Source organism: Branchiostoma lanceolatum, chromosome 1 (genome assembly GCF_035083965.1).
Source record: "Branchiostoma lanceolatum isolate klBraLanc5 chromosome 1, klBraLanc5.hap2, whole genome shotgun sequence".
NCBI lineage: Eukaryota > Metazoa > Chordata > Leptocardii > Amphioxiformes > Branchiostomatidae > Branchiostoma > Branchiostoma lanceolatum.
Genome location: NC_089722.1, coordinates 29,596,959 through 29,613,889, shown reverse-complemented (window position 1 = coordinate 29,613,889; position 16,931 = coordinate 29,596,959). Strand labels below are relative to the sequence as shown.

The following is a 16,931-nucleotide window of genomic DNA, read 5'->3' as shown; positions in this document are numbered from 1 at the left end:
AACCAGGAGTTAGCACGCACTATATGGTACCCTGGAGTCCAGCCTTGTTATTTTTGGCCCGCTCCCCAAGATCTGCTAGCCGCGCGTGGTCAATAAGGGAGAGGTAAGGGTCAGACAAAATATAACAAAGATACAGATTATATAACTTAAGTCCTAACAAGAGTTCTACGACCTCATACCTTCGCGAAATGATTTTGACCTTTATGACTGACGTATTAGGAGTGTTTTTCATCAATCAAAAATCATACCAGTTGATCCTCCTCACCCAAATAACATAAGTTGTCCAAACCTCCTTGTTATGATTATGAGCTTAACAAAGAAGGTTATGCTAACATTTTTCATCAATAATGCAAATAAGCTCCTTATTAGCATAATTTGATTCAATGGTGTTCACATTCACACAACTTCTAAATGCAACAAGTATGAAATTGCCGTTATTTACTAGTATGGAATGATAGTAGTTTCTCATGAATTATGCAAATTAGGCCTACATTTGCATAATTTCTATCTATTGACATTCCTCTCTTCCTCAGTTACAAATGTCACATATTTGAATAGTCATATCATGGAACACAGCAGGTTTTTAAAATTGCCTCATTAATTATAATCTGATTTGCATAATTATCATCCAATCATACAAAGCATCACATAAGCTATCTACATACCAAAAATCATGACCATCCATCAAGCCCATCTCGAGTTATATTATTTTCTCATTGATTATGTAAATGAGGTTCTCATTTGCATAGCTGATATCTATTAATATTTCTCTCTTCCTCAGTTACATATGTCACATGTTTGCGAGTCCTATCATGGAAATTGATGAATGTATAAACTTTCCTCATTAATTATGCAAATTAGTTACTGATTTGCATAATAAGTATCCAATCATGTACATCATCACTCAAGCTATGTACATGCAAAAAATCATGACCTTCCATCAAGCCCTTCTTGAGTTATTCCCTTTCAAAGTCTGAAGCAAAACCTACCCCTGCAGTTCCAAAAAAGTTGCTAGGGGGCCCAAGCCTATACCACTTACTCTCTGCCCAACGAGCTATCTACCACTTAAAAATCAGTTCCATAGCATGTCCACAACACGAGATATCATAACATGAAGTTCCGCTGCAGTACCGTAACAAGCCGATAGGGGGCCCAAAATCTAATCATTTTCAGGTTTCATCGAGACCTACCAACATACCAAATACCAAGACAATCCTTCCAAGAATTCTCGACTTATCGTGTTCACTAACAGACACACAGACATGCTCGGTATTCCCATGCTGTGGCACTGCATTAATGACTGTTCTTACTCATATAAGGCCGTGTATATCCAACTTTGGTCAAAATTTGTATGTTTCAGTCTTTTAATTGGTGTAAGGAGATATCTTTGTGGTTTGGTTTCACATGCTCCGAGTGGACTCTTCCAGGCTGGGAGTAGGTCAAAGTTGACGATTGTTTTCGTCTGTCAGCTGTTACGAGAGAACGAGCTGGTCAACTGTCTATTTTCTTTGCATGATTCTAAAGTAGACAGATGTGGCTTTCTGGTGCATAAGAATTTTTGGGGCTTGCAATTAAGGTGAATCCTTTTCTGAGCCCTTGTTTTAGTGCTTTAAAGCATTACTGCATGGGCAAGCCTATCTCTTGTATCTGCCCAACAGCTGGCTGATAGCCAATTTGTCCCTGGCAGCTGCAGTACATGTAACTGACAGTTTCCTGCCTGCCTCATGACCCCTCATGACCCCTCATGACCAACTTTGCCCCCAATCTACCCGTATCAATATCCCCGTCGCAACCAGAACGCATAGTAAAGCATACAATTGAACACATTTTTACACTTTTCTCGTTAATTATGCAAAACACTTCGCCCAAAATCTAATCATCTTGAGATTTGCCACATACACACCGACACACCAACTACGACAACAAACCATCCAGGCGTTCTCGACTTATTCTGTTCACTAACAGACACACAGACAAGCACCGTCGCATAACCTTCTCGACGAAACCATTCGTCGCGAAGGTAATAAATATATCAGACATACATGGTGTAATGCACATAATAGAGTGAAAGCTGGTATGACCGTATGTGTGTCCGGAGCTATACTCACATGCCCCCATTTGAAAAGCTTTTATCTTGGTATTCTGTTTCTGTCACGAAGTGATACTCATGAGCCTTCTACAACCAGTCTCTCTCTACAGTCTTCAGGCGCACTCCCGTAGTTCAAAGGAAGGATCAAACGTGGCGGAAACTTATAATTCATCACGATTCAACTTATTAGAGCAAACGAGCACTCCCTGGTGGAACTGGTCAAATGAACGTGTAATCCAGAATACTGATTTGCATTTTTCCGTAAACATTCTTTAAGAAGCAATTTATCACTTAAGAGAACCATAAAAAAAGTCTTATCTTTATACTATGAAACGAAAGTAGGTGAGATCCTTACATTATCTGATTTAATCGTGAAATGCAAATAAAGCTGTAACACTAGTATCTATGCATTTAGGCCAACCGATAGCGATTTTTGTATACAGAATACCAGCTTAAGATTGGTATACATGTACTCTTATAGCCTGGAGTCCAGCCTTAGCTTTGGTTCCCTGCCAACGTCGCGACCAAAGCTAACAAGGCTCCAGGCTAAGACTCTTGATTCTAAAAGGTTAGAAATATAATCATGATGTTCTTGATTAGATATCCTTGAACTACAAACAAGAAATGGAAGCCAAAGGCACATCACTTAGTCATCGGTCTCAAGTTGATCGTAAGCGGCAGCATGCATCTCGATGTATTCACCTTGCAGCATTATAATTAAGAAGACGCCCAATCGGCCCAAGTGTCCTTGAAGTCGTTAAGCGAGGATATATCAAGGTTGTTGCCCTAAACTACCTCAGAAATTTAGCATATGTCTCTGAACGAAACCGTTGCTAGTAACCAAAAGCTATTTTCTTTGAAAATTAAATAAGAATTGTTCTAGACAATTCATCCATTCGCCATCTTATTTCCCGAATCCTCCGCGATTGACTGATAAGCAAATACTACAGCAAAGTTAATATTATATCTAACGTTAGCGTCTACAGTGCGTGGGAGAAATCTCGTAAAGATATCCTAAAGGTTACAGTGAAAATAGAGTCTCCGGAGAAGGTCATTTGTGATAGAAAGAAACACTTTACACGTCAGACGTGCGTACATTGTAGACAGTTGGCCGAAAGCAATACAAGACTTTTGCACTTTCCATAAAGTTCTCGTAACCTGTTAAGTGGCTACTCTTTCTACTTTTAACAAACTTTTCCATTATCCCCATCCTCGAGCAATGTTTATCAAGCATTCGTGTCTTAACACCCTCAGTCCCAGGGCGTATCATTATTTACCGTTTCTTTTCAGAAACGTACTCTGACTAAAATAAATCCAACTTAACCAACCCGGCCGTGTGATGTGCAAGACCTATGACGCAAGGGTTCGGAGTGAAGCGCCCCAGAGTAGTGCCAAACTTCCAACAGGTTTTAACCTAAGTAAATCTAAACAACTCAATGGTTTGAGCAACCCCGAAGCTCAGTCACTTTTAACGTTAACCCGTTTCTCACAGTCTCACACCACTATACTGTACAACTACCAGCCTCAAAGTCATTTTACAGTAACAGCTTTTTTCCACGAACTGCAAAACTTTGGAACTCCCTCCCAGCCCACTGCTTTCCCCCCGATTATAACCTACAAACCTTCAAAACAAACACACACCGCTGTCTCTCACCTATGCCACATTAGTTCAATTAGTTCAATGCCGAGAGGTGGCCCCTTACGGCCTTGCATTGAGCGAGATCATTAAAAAAAAAGTAACACTGGTTTTGACCATGATCCCCCTCAGCTGTATCAAGATGTTTCACGACTTCGTTTCTAAAAATACAAACATTTCTAGGTTTGTCAATGCATGACAACGCGAATTTAGACGCATTACCACTTGCTTTTCTTGGGCTTTCTACGCGTGGGGAACGGCCCTGAACTTCATCTATTGAATTATGAACCATTATTGAATTATATCTACAATCCTATGACCGCACATGGGTTCGCCCTTAGTAATAGTCTCCGGCTAGTTGGGCAACCCTGGCATGTACATGCTGAACCAATAAATAGATAAATAAATAAATAAATTATGAACCAGTGACACAACAAAGCAGACATGCTCTAAATCCTTGACGATCTGGGAATAAGAATTGTATAGGCATTGTGGAAAATCCTCTTAATACGCAACTGCTTTTCATTCTTTCATACCGTATGGGAATTTTCAAAGTTTTGTAATCCCTCGAAGCATTCCCCTCAAGGATCTATTTATCTAAACTAGAAAAATGTGAACGTCATTCTGCATTTGATCTGGGACAAAAATCTAAGTTAAACACCGAATGTCAAATCTTGTAGCTGAAAATTGCAGCTTTTGCAAAGAAGCACAACCTGGGAAACATGTAATTCAACCTATAACGAAGGATAGGGGACTTTCTGTTTGATCCATACGACTGTTTTATGTCGCCGTTATGTAGTGATCGTTTGTGACATATCTAGAGTCTAGATCAACCACACCAAAGCTTTGCTGCAAGCGTTGGAATGGCTCTATCGTAAACGAAGGCGATGGTACTATTTTTTTTTTCTATGCATTGATACCATTCCTTAGCTTAGCAGCAGTCTCTATATGATAGGGCGCTGGCTTACTGTAAGTATACAGGAACAGAAAAAGTTTAGCAACGCTTGAAAATTCTCTGTGACTCTTCTCTGGGTCACGAACGCACGTCCTGGTATCGTAACATTTGGTCACGTAGTTGTTCTTCATCAAATAAGAAAAACGAGTATCCTGTCGGCGACATCAAAGCTTTCCGCGGCCAATCCCAGGTGGACGTAGCGCGTGTAGCTTCATGGCAACCTCGTTGACGTCACGGGGTCTGGGGGCGTGGCGATGGAATAAAAAGTCGTCTGATCCGGTGTGCCACTCCAGAAATCCTCGCCGACCGAACAGACACGAGCGGACGAACCAGAAAAAGAAGAAGACAACGAAGAAGAAGATCCTGTATCCCCTTCATCAGGTAAGTTTTGCGCTTTTTTCTATTACTTAACTGGAAACCGTGTGCACCTATAGATGTTGTTAAGTGGTACAATTTATCTGTTATAGATAACCCGTTAGCTCTTTCTCTAAGCAAAGGTGCTCAAGCTTACATTAAAACAAAAGCCATTGCGCTAAAAAAGAACCATGCTTTCCTTTCAAATGCTACGTAGTCTAACAGCAGCTATTTCGTCCATTCGTTATTAAGTACATGCTATGTATTGTTAGCCTGAGTGTCACCCTTGTTAGCTAAAGCACTCCCAGTACGGGGGCCCTGGAACTAATAAGGATGACACTTAGGCTAATGCTTTGTAGATAGAAAGCGATGGCAATTTTCGGTTCTGATTTTTGCGGCTTGATTTGAGTGACTGCCATTCAGTACCAAGGACAGGAGCGTATTATATCAGTGTAAGATTGGTAGGAAGAGTAGGAACATTTGTTTGTTAATGCCGCTCAGTAGGAGGAGTATTATTGGTGTAGATATTGCTCAACAACTGGCAAAGTAACAGCATTCAGCACCAAGGACAGATGTAAGCATAGATAATCATCATGGTAGGTAGGAGTATGATATGAAGAATACGAAAGAAAACTACTGAAAATACTATTCATTACCGAAGATGTATACGTTCAGTCAAGTAGATAGTGATTTTCACAATCGTCAACAGATCGTCCCGGATTTGACGCCCCAGATTTTGACTTAAAAACTCTACGCAAAATCTTAAGAGAAACATCGCAATAGTACTTTCCTACATTCAATAATTTGTGTAAAAAGAGCAGTGATACCTAACTGCGTTTTCTATTTCACTTATGTTCAAGTTAAAGATAAACATATATGTATGTTTGAGACTATTTCATACTGAGCAGTGCTTTCCTCAATGTGTCGCTGATAACAAAAACACATTTGAAGTATCTGTTTTGAAGTATCTGTTTTGTATAGCCCGTGTAACCGCCCTTCGGCGTAACACACCTGATTGTAATTCGTGTACATGTTGTACCTCTTCACCTGAGTATTCCACCGGGCCCGCTAACTAGAAATGTATCCCCGCTGCCAAAACGGAAGGCGTGAGACTCTAATGCGCTGCGTGTCAACACAGCGGGCATACATGATCCGTCTTAAGGCCGTTATATCCGTTAAAAGGATGCTTTTCCCAGTCGAACAGAAAATTTAAAAGTCATCAATTGTAGGGGGACATCATCGTACTAACTCTCCGTTTTCAAAAGATGTGTAACGTTACATCACAGTGTCATCAGCTGAGAAAACGTATGGATTTTTTTGTCAGTATGACGGTTCTTCACGTACAGTGGTGTCCCCAATGTAGCCTGAGTGTCATCACGGTTTAGCTCCAGGTTCTACCTTCACCTATTTTGTCTGGAGCTAAACAAGATGACATTATCCCAAAGGCGCCACAGTAGTCCTTATTTCCGCCTGTGAAAGTTGAATTATAATCATTCCGGTTAATTTGGGATAATCAAGACCATGAAGAAGTGGGCTAAACTGCAAATCAAGACAAACGGTTAATGTAACACCTCTAACTACCGACGTAAACGCGCTGTAAGATCAATTACTGAAACATATAACGTCTATGGTTTTGAGCCAGGGGACAGAAGACTAGATGAGTGAGCCGAATCACGACAAGCAACAGTGATAAATCCGAATATAAAGGACGAAGTATGATTTAAGTCCCTACGCATGAGACTGAAGATCTTGAAAGATGCCCGCCTACGACTTAAAGGATGGTTAATGTTTTGTCACCACGCCTGGAGACGTTCGTTGTTAATCAACGTCTTCTTGAGATCTTGTCTGCTGATACCTGTCGGCCTAAGGGACGGCTTATGTTTGAAGGATTCACAGAAGGCGAACGATTACGTTGGGAGCAGATTATACAAGGAACAGAAGGGACCAACCAGAGCGTGCGCTATCCCAGGTTGTATCTAGTCTCTACCAGACTAACTACGCCGGCTATAGGGAGGATATTTGCCATGATGGTTTGGCCACCATAGGATTCATTTGCAGGCTCCGAGGGGGAGATGTTAACCTTACCGTGGACTCTCCTGGCCAATTATTCCTTTTTTTGCCGATTTCTGCGATCCGTACCCCCGTAGGAAGGCCTGGTGGAGGTTAGGTTTAATTGCCTTCCTTAGATACGGGTCCCCATCGGAATGTAAAGCCCCTACCCGTGGACTGACCAAATGGTATGAGCAGAAATAAAGGTAGACAGTAGTTGTACTAGGAACAGTAACTTTCTCATCTACAAGAACTTGAGAAGAGTTTCTTGCCAGTCTCTTGCCATCAAAGAATTAATAGTTTCCCAGAGTCGTAAGATATTTCATATTCATCGATGTAACGATGGGCTTGGCGACCTTCAATTCATTCTTATCGTGTTATTAACCTTTCCCAAGTGATATGCCGATATGATTTGATGGTGGCTTAGGTGTAGTTTACGCCCTAAAACTTCGATTTTGCAACCCGACGGAATAACTGTGCGTTGGCGATCTAATACAGCTTCCGACGTCGTCTGATGCCGTCGGTCGCTTTATAACTACGTCGGAGCTTTCAACTCCGTCGGGCCTTATAGCACCGTCGGACCATAAACTCCGTCGGACCTTAAACTACGTCGGTCCTTTAAACTACGTCGAGGATTAACCTTCGTCGGGGATTAAGTCCTTATCTTAACCTGCGACGGTGATTAAGTCCTTATCTTAACCTGCGACGGTGATTAAGTCCTTATCTTAACCTGCGACGGGGATTAAGTCCTTATCTTAACCTGCGTCGGGGATTAAGTCCTTATCTTAACCTGCGTCGAGGATTAACTCGACGGGGACCTCTTTCACACCTTGTTCACACCTCCCTATCAACAGAGATGTGTATTGATACCAATGGTCGACTAGACGTGTCACAGTGGTCCTGTGATTTAGATGAAGGCTCTTATGTGTTCTGTTGAACTTCATTTTACCAAATAATTCTTTAAAATCCTTACAACTTTTAGATACAATAATAAATTAGCCTAGAATAGAGAATTTCTGCTTGAAAAAACACATTGTGGACGGTCAAAATAATTGTTGGGATTGACACATTACCGTTGCCTTGGATATGGGGCGGGGCACCATGTATTTTCAGAAATTTACACGTCCACGGGTTTCGTTAACTTGGAAACATGTTTACCAATATCTAGGTAGCTATCATGATTAGCCAAGAGACTCATGTGACCAGAAATAGACCTTTTAATCTATACAAAGTCTCACATCTACAGCTTGCACACAATGTTAGAATAGCTACACTAGAACACGCACTTTCGTATCGATTAACAAGCTCGGTAAGGTATATAGCTCATCTGCATATACGTCAACAAGATACGTATAAAACTATTTAACATGACTTTGTTCTTTGAGGGGACGGGTGAATATACTCCGGGTGGAAATATAGAAGAGTGCCGCCGCACCAATTAAACCTACCTTGTCTTGGCCAGGGGAGTCAGTCCACGGTGAGGTTAACATTTCCTCCTCCCCTAGTCTCTAACAGACTGATACTATGATAAGGAGAATGATTTACCAGGTGAGTTTGGCTATCAAATAGGCTGACCGGCCGCGCGCAGAGGGAAATGTTAACATTTCCGTATACTCTCCTGGGCGGCAGTCCTGGCCAATTATTCCTTGTTTTGCCGAATTCTACGATCAGTACCCCCGTAGGAAGGTAGTCTCTACTGTCCAAGCAGAGGAGGGGTTCCGGCGGGTTCCGAGGTGTTTCGATGCGCTTTAGTCGGGCTTTCTACTTTGTCATTTCTGTTATGTCTCTTCAAACCCATAAGAGACAAAAATAAATGACAAAGTAGAAAGCCTCTGCTTGGAGAGTACTCCCGGGCGGCGCCGGCCACAATTTGTGTGTGTGTGTGTGTGTGTGTGTGTGTGTGTGTGTTTGTGTGTGAGTGTGTGTGTGTGTGTGTGTGTGTGTGTGTGTGTGTGTGTGTGTGTGTGTGTGTGTGACGGGGGGGGGCGCTGATTCACGATTTTCAACTTATCGGGGCAAGGTCTGTTGCTGCCTGGGGAACCCGTATTGCTGCCTGGGGAACCCGTATCAATAGGCGGCAATACGAGATCTCCAGCAATACGGGTTCCCCAGCAAAAGACCCTGGCCCGATAACTTGAAAATCGCGAATGAGCGCGCGATCACCACCTCCCCCCAAAAAATTATCGCCGGCGCCGCCCGGGAGGCCTGCAAATAAGGCTAATAGAAAGGCCTGCTTTGCGTTTTATTCCGCGGCCAGAATGTGCCAGCCGACAGTTTTCAAGCAGATGCTTTCTGCTGCCAGTTAGATCTAGACAAATCTGGAGTTAAATGTTGGGCGACAGGAATACGTAAGTCTTTAGAGGAGAGCGAGTTTGCTTTCTTATGGCATCTTCCAATTTCATATAGTACAAATACGTTACAAATTGTTAGTTCCATTGGTCAGCGGATAAAAGACATTTAACGTTACTTCCAAACGTTTCTAAAAGAAATACATAACGACAACAAAGGTGGGGCTGTTCTGTCTGTTCTTTTATATCTACTATAACCGAAAAGCGAGGAGAAGTAGAATTTATCTAAAGATAGTCATATTCTTTTTGTATCCGTTAACTGTACTTGTTATTTTGTTTTGTTGTGACCTGTACTTAGCCAAGTGTGGCAGAAGTGTGCAATAAAGGTCTTCATTCATTTTTTGTTCATTTTTTGGGAGGCGGCAAATACGATTTCTCCTGCACAACTTCGGAACTTGGCCCCAGGCCACGATATGTTGAAAATCGCATATCAGCGCTTCCCCCAAAATGAACGCACATATCGTCAAAACGTTGCATAGAAGATTGACTGCTAAAATGTTCTACGTACATCCATGGGGGCATGGACGTACCAGAGACCTTCTCCCGCTACAAGCACATGTACAGTCCATATGGCAGGGCGGAGGTCCGGTGGGGGATCCCCCTCTCGGGAGGGGGAAGCTGAAGCATTTTGCCTTTTCCAGACACAAATGGAAGTCGTTTTCTGCAAATTAATCTTAAAATCTTGTCTATAATTACAAATTCATGGGGCAAGAGATATGTTCAAGGTCTGGTACAAAATAAGCACAATATCATTTCATATAGAATGCATATGCATTGTTGATTGTATCAATGTTTTACTTCTGTTTGAGGGGGAAGAAAATGGTTAGCAGGTATACTATAGGTTATTTTTCTAATTTATACCTCCAGGCCAGTAACGAATACAAAGAATTCATCTTTATGTTTTTATTTTCCAATTCTGCGTTTTGACGTAGGTGGCCGGGGCTATGGAATCGGTCTATTTTGCGCAGTCCAGTCAGATACCCCCTTAACTCGTTACGTATGCTAGCTAACGCAGAACATGCAGGGATTTTTTACAGTACTCTAGTGGCACAAAGGACAAAGAAAACTCCAACCATTAGTAAGATGTATAAAGCAATAATGATAATAATAAACGCCGCAAACGATTTGCACAACAAGCCGCAGCCATGCACAGTTTAGATATACAGGAATGCATTACACTGGTGGACGTTGGGTTGGAGGTTTGTTTGGACATATCTTTTCAGGGTGGCGGAATTATGTACCCTGGTGGAATTATGTCGTATATGTTAGAGTTGATATCAATGAAACTGGAAAATTACTCCTAAAACGAGCATGTAGTACACACTGGGTATTGTTGTAAATCTCACTTTGTCGAATGAAGCTGTACAGGTGGATCAAGTGGCAATTTGCTGATTAAGTCGTAATCTCATTCCATCTTAAAATGTCTCCAGATTTGTTGGAACATTTCCTCGGGTTTGAAATATGCGTTGCTTATCGTGTGCATGTGTCGTGGTATTTTCCTGCAGCACTCCTTCGGGTTTTATTCTTCCTCCTAGAATGCTAGTCTCTACCAGACTAACTACGCCGGCTATAGCTAGGGAGAATATTTGCCAGGGTTTCACTTGCAGGCTCCGTTAGGATGGCATATTGGACCCTCTCTCCATAGCCGACTCCCTTAGCATACTATCAACTCTATTTGGCCAATTTCTACTATTTTGCCAGCCATCCGCGGGGCCTGGTAGAGGCTAATAGAATGCCGTGCCGGACATCACCCTTGTTTTTGACCCCTCAACCTAAGTGTTGAGCAGTGATGGTTCAGTTTTTTTAAGGCGATCAAATCATCCAACCGGTCCTATATGAGAAAATGAACTTAAGTCGATAAGGACATTTAAAAATCTCCAGGAACATTTAATTCACAAGTCGTTTGGCGACAGTGCCCGACATCTTCATTTACCGACCACGGGTAGATTAACATAAAGTAGAAAATATACTGATTGCAATATGATATTTCATCACATTACAGATTACACATACGGTTATGATTTCATTAAAGTGCCACCACCTTCATTACGATAAATGGATTGCCAATTCTTTCAAGCATGCTAATGCTGCCGTACGCGTTAAGAGTGAGTTGTCATGTTGTGTAATGTTCAAAACATATTTTTCAGCATTGAATCGTTTCCTTTAGATGTAAATAAAAATGTTAATGATATAAAACAATGGTACATATTTGTGTTATTAGCATAAAGCATTGAAAAGCCTGTTTGGTAATGCTCTTAATAAAAGCGCCTAGATTGTATGGCCTACTCGATTCCACAAGTTTCTTTCATATGTATCAGCAAGCTCTATCCAAAACTGTAAGTGGTTAAGTTTTGCTACTTCAATTTATCGACTGGAAACCCCCAGGTTTGAATGTGCACCTCTCAATGATACGTTAAGCGGATACACCCAGATTAAAATTCAGTGTGCAAAAGTAGCAGTTGTCTGCTTCAGTCTTGTATCCTTTTGATGCGTTGTAGCCATAAATGTCTGTCTATAACTACTTGTAAGAAAAGTGCATCAACTTGAAGAAGATACAATCTTCTAGCTAGTTCTAGTTGATGTTTTTCGCCTATTTTGATACTATTTTTTAGCATTACAATTTCAAGTGCAGTACTGGAGTATCAAAACCAGCATGAGCCCGAGATTACATCTACTTGGAGTTACAGAAGATGTCTAGCTGTATCCATCTGAACCAGGTTCCAAATCAGCCCTTGATCACACCGAACGGCTCATCACACATGAACCATAACATACCTAACTCTTACTAAAGAGAGTATGTATAACTTCCCTGCTCTGATTGTCATTTGGAGATATCTAATGAGGTCCGTGCATCAACGCTGGCAACAGGTCTGTGCTTGTTCGCAGTGCATAAGGAGAGTGAACTCTTCGCCTCGTACAGTTTGAACATCTGCAGACATTTGCCCTCAACAGTAATTCACCCAGTGTGGTTTAATATTAGCTTTTTCTGAAAACCCTATGTCCATTTATGAATTGTGATAAAGTTAAACAAATGTTCAACTTTGAATGTGGGCGTCCCCTCAGATGGTTACAAAAGACTAACTAGCTTCTCCAGCCACAGGAGACTGATATCCTTACGCCAAAAATGTTGTGTTTCTGGCTATTGTCCTTAAAAAAATAGTGTCGGTAGTTAGGAATTCTCTTATCTTTCTTTTTTTCCATATCGGCCGAAGTGATTCAACAAATATAGTCTAGCAATGTAAAAAGCAACAGCCGCTGGTATTTTCAACATTAAAATGTTCATATTTATATTTTGTAATTACACAGATATAAAACAGAAGTATATCAAAAACTTAACAAAGAAGTAGAATTTTTACTACACATTCCTACCTCAACGGTTCAAAGCTCTATTCTGAAAAGTGTGAAATAAAGGAAGTCTTTCGTATGTCATCACTCAGATGTAAGAAGAAATAATTCTATGCCCCTTGCCAGCTGTCAACCTAAGAAAAAGCAAGGTCGGTAGGTTTTGGTAGGATCGGTCGTGTAACCGGCCGGAAACACAACATTTTTCCTATGCCCTACAAGGCAATTCGATGCGAAGAAAAACACGGCTGGACGTAGCCTCTCAGGCAAGGCTCCAGAGGTGGCTGGAAAGAGTAGAAATTGGCCAAATAGACAGAAAAACATGCAAGAGGAGTTAGTGTGCTATAGTCCTATTAGGGTACAGTTTGCCTATCCTAGGATGGCATATTGGACCCTCTCTCCGTAGCTGACTCCCTTGGCATACTATTCACTTTATTTGGCCAATATGTACTATTTTCTCAGCCATTCCCGGGCCTGGTAGAGGCTATACGTACAATTTGCATAGCGTGTGACTGTGTGTTATTAAGTTGCTTGATGGGCAGTCAGTCGATTCGATAGAATGCAGTAAAAATGGCGGGGTGAGAGTTGTTCTAATGCTTGAACTCATTCTTTTGGCTAATTCTATTCCTGCACATCGGTGTGACGTTTCTTTCCCGACTTGCACTGTAGTTGTAGAGTTATCATTTCTAGAATTCAGCCGCTGTGAGTAAGTGAATATCATTGTAGAATTCAGCCGCTGTGAGTAAGTGAATATCATTGTAGAATTCAGCCGCTGTGAGTAAGTGAATATCATTGTAGAATTCAGCCGCTGTGAGTAAGTGAATATCATTGTAGAATTCAGCCGCTGTGAGTAAGTTGCAATTGTGGAAGTGCAGTGCTACCTGTTCAAAATCTGAAAGTGTTAATGAAATGAGCTTCATAGACAGTAAAAATACTCTTCACAACCTTTGCAAATAACTACTCTACCAACAAAATGTACCTGTTAACAATTGTAAGAAAAATTGGCTCGATCATGTAAAAGAAATATGCGATGATAACAGTTACTCTTGCCCGTGGAATTATGATAACTCTAGGGTAGACAACAATTTAATTCTATTTGTATATTGTTAAGGAAAAGACTGTCAGATGTGTATATTCAAACATTTCTCCACCAACTGTATGAAGATAACGGTAAACAAACATGTTACACACATGTTAAAACTGAGTACGCAATGGAAAGTTACTACCATAATGATTTTGACAAGCGATCCAATGTCTGTACGATAAGCATCAGTGCTCACTCACTAGTACCTGACTTCGGTTGGGGAAAAGGCGGTGGGAAAAGGCGGTGGGAAAAGGCGGTGGAAGTAAACGGACTGTGCTCTAGCCTCTACCAGGCCCCGCGGATGGCTGGAAAAATAGTAGGGTGAATAGTATGATAAGTTAGTCGGCTACGGAGAGATGGTCCAATATGCCATCCACGAGCTCGCAAACTGTAACTTCTATAGCGGACTTACTTCTCTGGTATGTTATCCGTCTATTTGGTCAATTTCTACGATTTTTTCAGCGACCCGTGGAGCCTGGTAAAAGCTACTGTGTCCCGCATTCCAATACCGTGCACTATTATAAACTCTGTCCTATATAATGTCCTTGCCTAGACACAGTGGATAACAACCCACTGACCCTACGGCCTCAAAATGCCTATGGGACTACCCTTACCTTACCTTTGCATCTATATATTAAACGTCTACTTTAAACATAATTCCGTTGGCCATATATCCACCACTCAGAAAATGAGCGTGAAGAGATCTCCAATACAACGACTTACTCGTAACATACAATGGTTTTATTTTATTGAAGTAATCCTTGTCCAACACCTTGCAGCCATACATGGCTGAATTGATGTACAGACATCACAACAGCTCTGTTCCACATTAATGATGCGTTAAAATCATGAAATACAAACACATTAAATAGTCTAAGTGTAGCTTATGATATAATCTTAAGTTTGAAGCGATTAAAAACTATAATTGCACTTAAGCGTTCGCAGTACGGGTACTGAGTAGGTTTCGCAGAAAGTTTACATGCGGGTGGCGCACTCGTCTAGTAGAGCAAGGAATGTAACAGTCTGACAATATGTGGAATACATGTATGCAAGTCTTATCTTTGCAAAGAAGGCTATTGTAGCATTTCCTCATAAATTATGATTATGAAGTCGACAACAAGTTACCTAGAAGGGTCATGCATGGTGTATTTCATATGTAAGTCGACACCGCGTATTTCATCAGTTATTTCTAACTCAACCAATAGGTAGCATCTACTAAAAGTAGCTGACGTTAACCCCTCTTGGATATTCAAACTATGCATATATAGCGATTTTAGGTTTGAAACTCTTGTCAGTTTTGAGGAAGGTTTGATACAACACAACGACCCCCTCATCTACACAACATTTTCGCACGTCAAAACATAATTGCCGTGCGTTTATCACTTGAACTTCGCGTGCTGCTCTGCGCTGTTGAAATTGTCTGTACAACATTATTTACTTTAATCGTGTCAAGCAAGCGGTGGGACAAACATTGTGACTTTACTACCATTTGTCTGTAGACTACTTTGAACAATTCATGATGTACAGTAGAAGCCACTTAATTGCACCTCGGATAAAAGCACATTCCATTTAACTGCACCGAATCCTCAAATCCCAAACCGGTTCCCATTCACTGCATTGTTAGTGACTCCGCATATCTGCACGGCGCATTGTCACCAATGTAGGATAACTGCACCAAAATGTTTAAAAAATCCTCGACAAGTTAACTAAAAAGGTGCGCTAAAAATCGGCAAACGCGGTACAAATGAGCCGATAAGTGCCGTTGTAGAGGCACAATACTGCCAATATGTCTAAAATTGTTTTCACTAACAAATGAAGGTGGTCTCCATTGACAATCACGTTGATAGCGATCGTATGGGAGGTCCTGAGTGGGTCACGGGGCGTGTCGTCACCATAAAAAGACGCACGCCTGCCAAAGGCGGTATTGCGTTATGGCAGACAGCATGCTGTATTCAATAAACCTGTACACTGTCTTATTACTGTGAATGTATTGAAGTTCGCGGGGATTTGATTTCGCGTTAAGGATGACATGGGTAGCCTGAATTCAATCAAGCCTCTTGTGACCGCTCGCGGCCCTGTAACCACCTCGCGGGGAGGGGAGGGGAGAGAAACCCCCGGACAGCTGGAGTTTGCGTTATACAGACTAATGACATGGGGTGTTGTCGGCGGTTTGAGGTTCGCGACAGCGCTATATAGTCACATACTGCTGCAATAATAAAAGACCGGCGTCTTAACGTACATGTAGTCGCAGTTCTCAGATCCGATGAGTCGGAAACCGCACAGCGACTCGGCAAGGGCTACAGACGCGTGGACGGACATAGCAGTCGCTTTTGACGGTACTGTGCTGACGTTATCATCTGTCACATTCTTTTAACGACGACTTAGATCAGTGACACCCACTGGATACGTAGTACAGTCCATTGTACAGTTATTCACTACGATGATGTACACAGTCTAATCTGTCCATGACAGGGGCCTCTCTGATTTCACTCACTGTGTCCTGAGATGTCTTTCCTGAGAATTTGAAATTTACTAGTGTTTTAATACATCGGAACGTGGCCCTAACAAGAGGTGGAATCTTCGGTGTTACCGCACTGTACCTGTATAACGAAAGCTTTCTAACATCTAAATGGGCACTAACAAGTTCATGCAGCACACCGAGGTTTAACGTTATAAACTATTCACCTCCTGTATGAAACAGTGTACTACCGGTCCAGCTGGGCAATTTCGCATAATTGCACCAGCCGGATAATTGCACCAAATACGCTGGCAAATGGGGTACATTTTATTATAACATGTGTTCTTCAAGTAGAGCGCTAGAAGGAGAAAGACTCAAGTAGACGATAATGGGTATACCCAATTTGGTATGACCCTAGCACTGTTTTTCATCACAGACCCCTGTATATATACATGTAAACACGGCGCTAAACAGGCGGAGAAAAACGTACAGGCCATGCATTTTTCTTTTTAAAGAGTTGATATTTCTTTCCATTGGCTCTGTCCGCACGGTTTTAAAATTGAAATAAAACAGCTTCCATAAATTCTCCTAGCTTTCATCATTTGAATAATTTACA

The 16,931-nt window shown here is 41.5% G+C and overlaps 1 long non-coding RNA gene across 1 annotated transcript in view; it reads left to right on the top strand.

Moving 5' to 3' along the window:
- The first annotated feature begins 4,931 nt into the window (after nucleotides 1–4,931).
- LOC136447636 (uncharacterized) overlaps nucleotides 4,932–16,931 on the top strand; it is a 37,669-nt gene continuing 25,669 nt past the window's right edge. Inside the window, exon 1 of the long non-coding RNA XR_010757767.1 lies at nucleotides 4,932–5,061. This is a non-coding gene — a long non-coding RNA (uncharacterized lncRNA). The remainder of the gene's footprint in view (nucleotides 5,062–16,931) is intronic.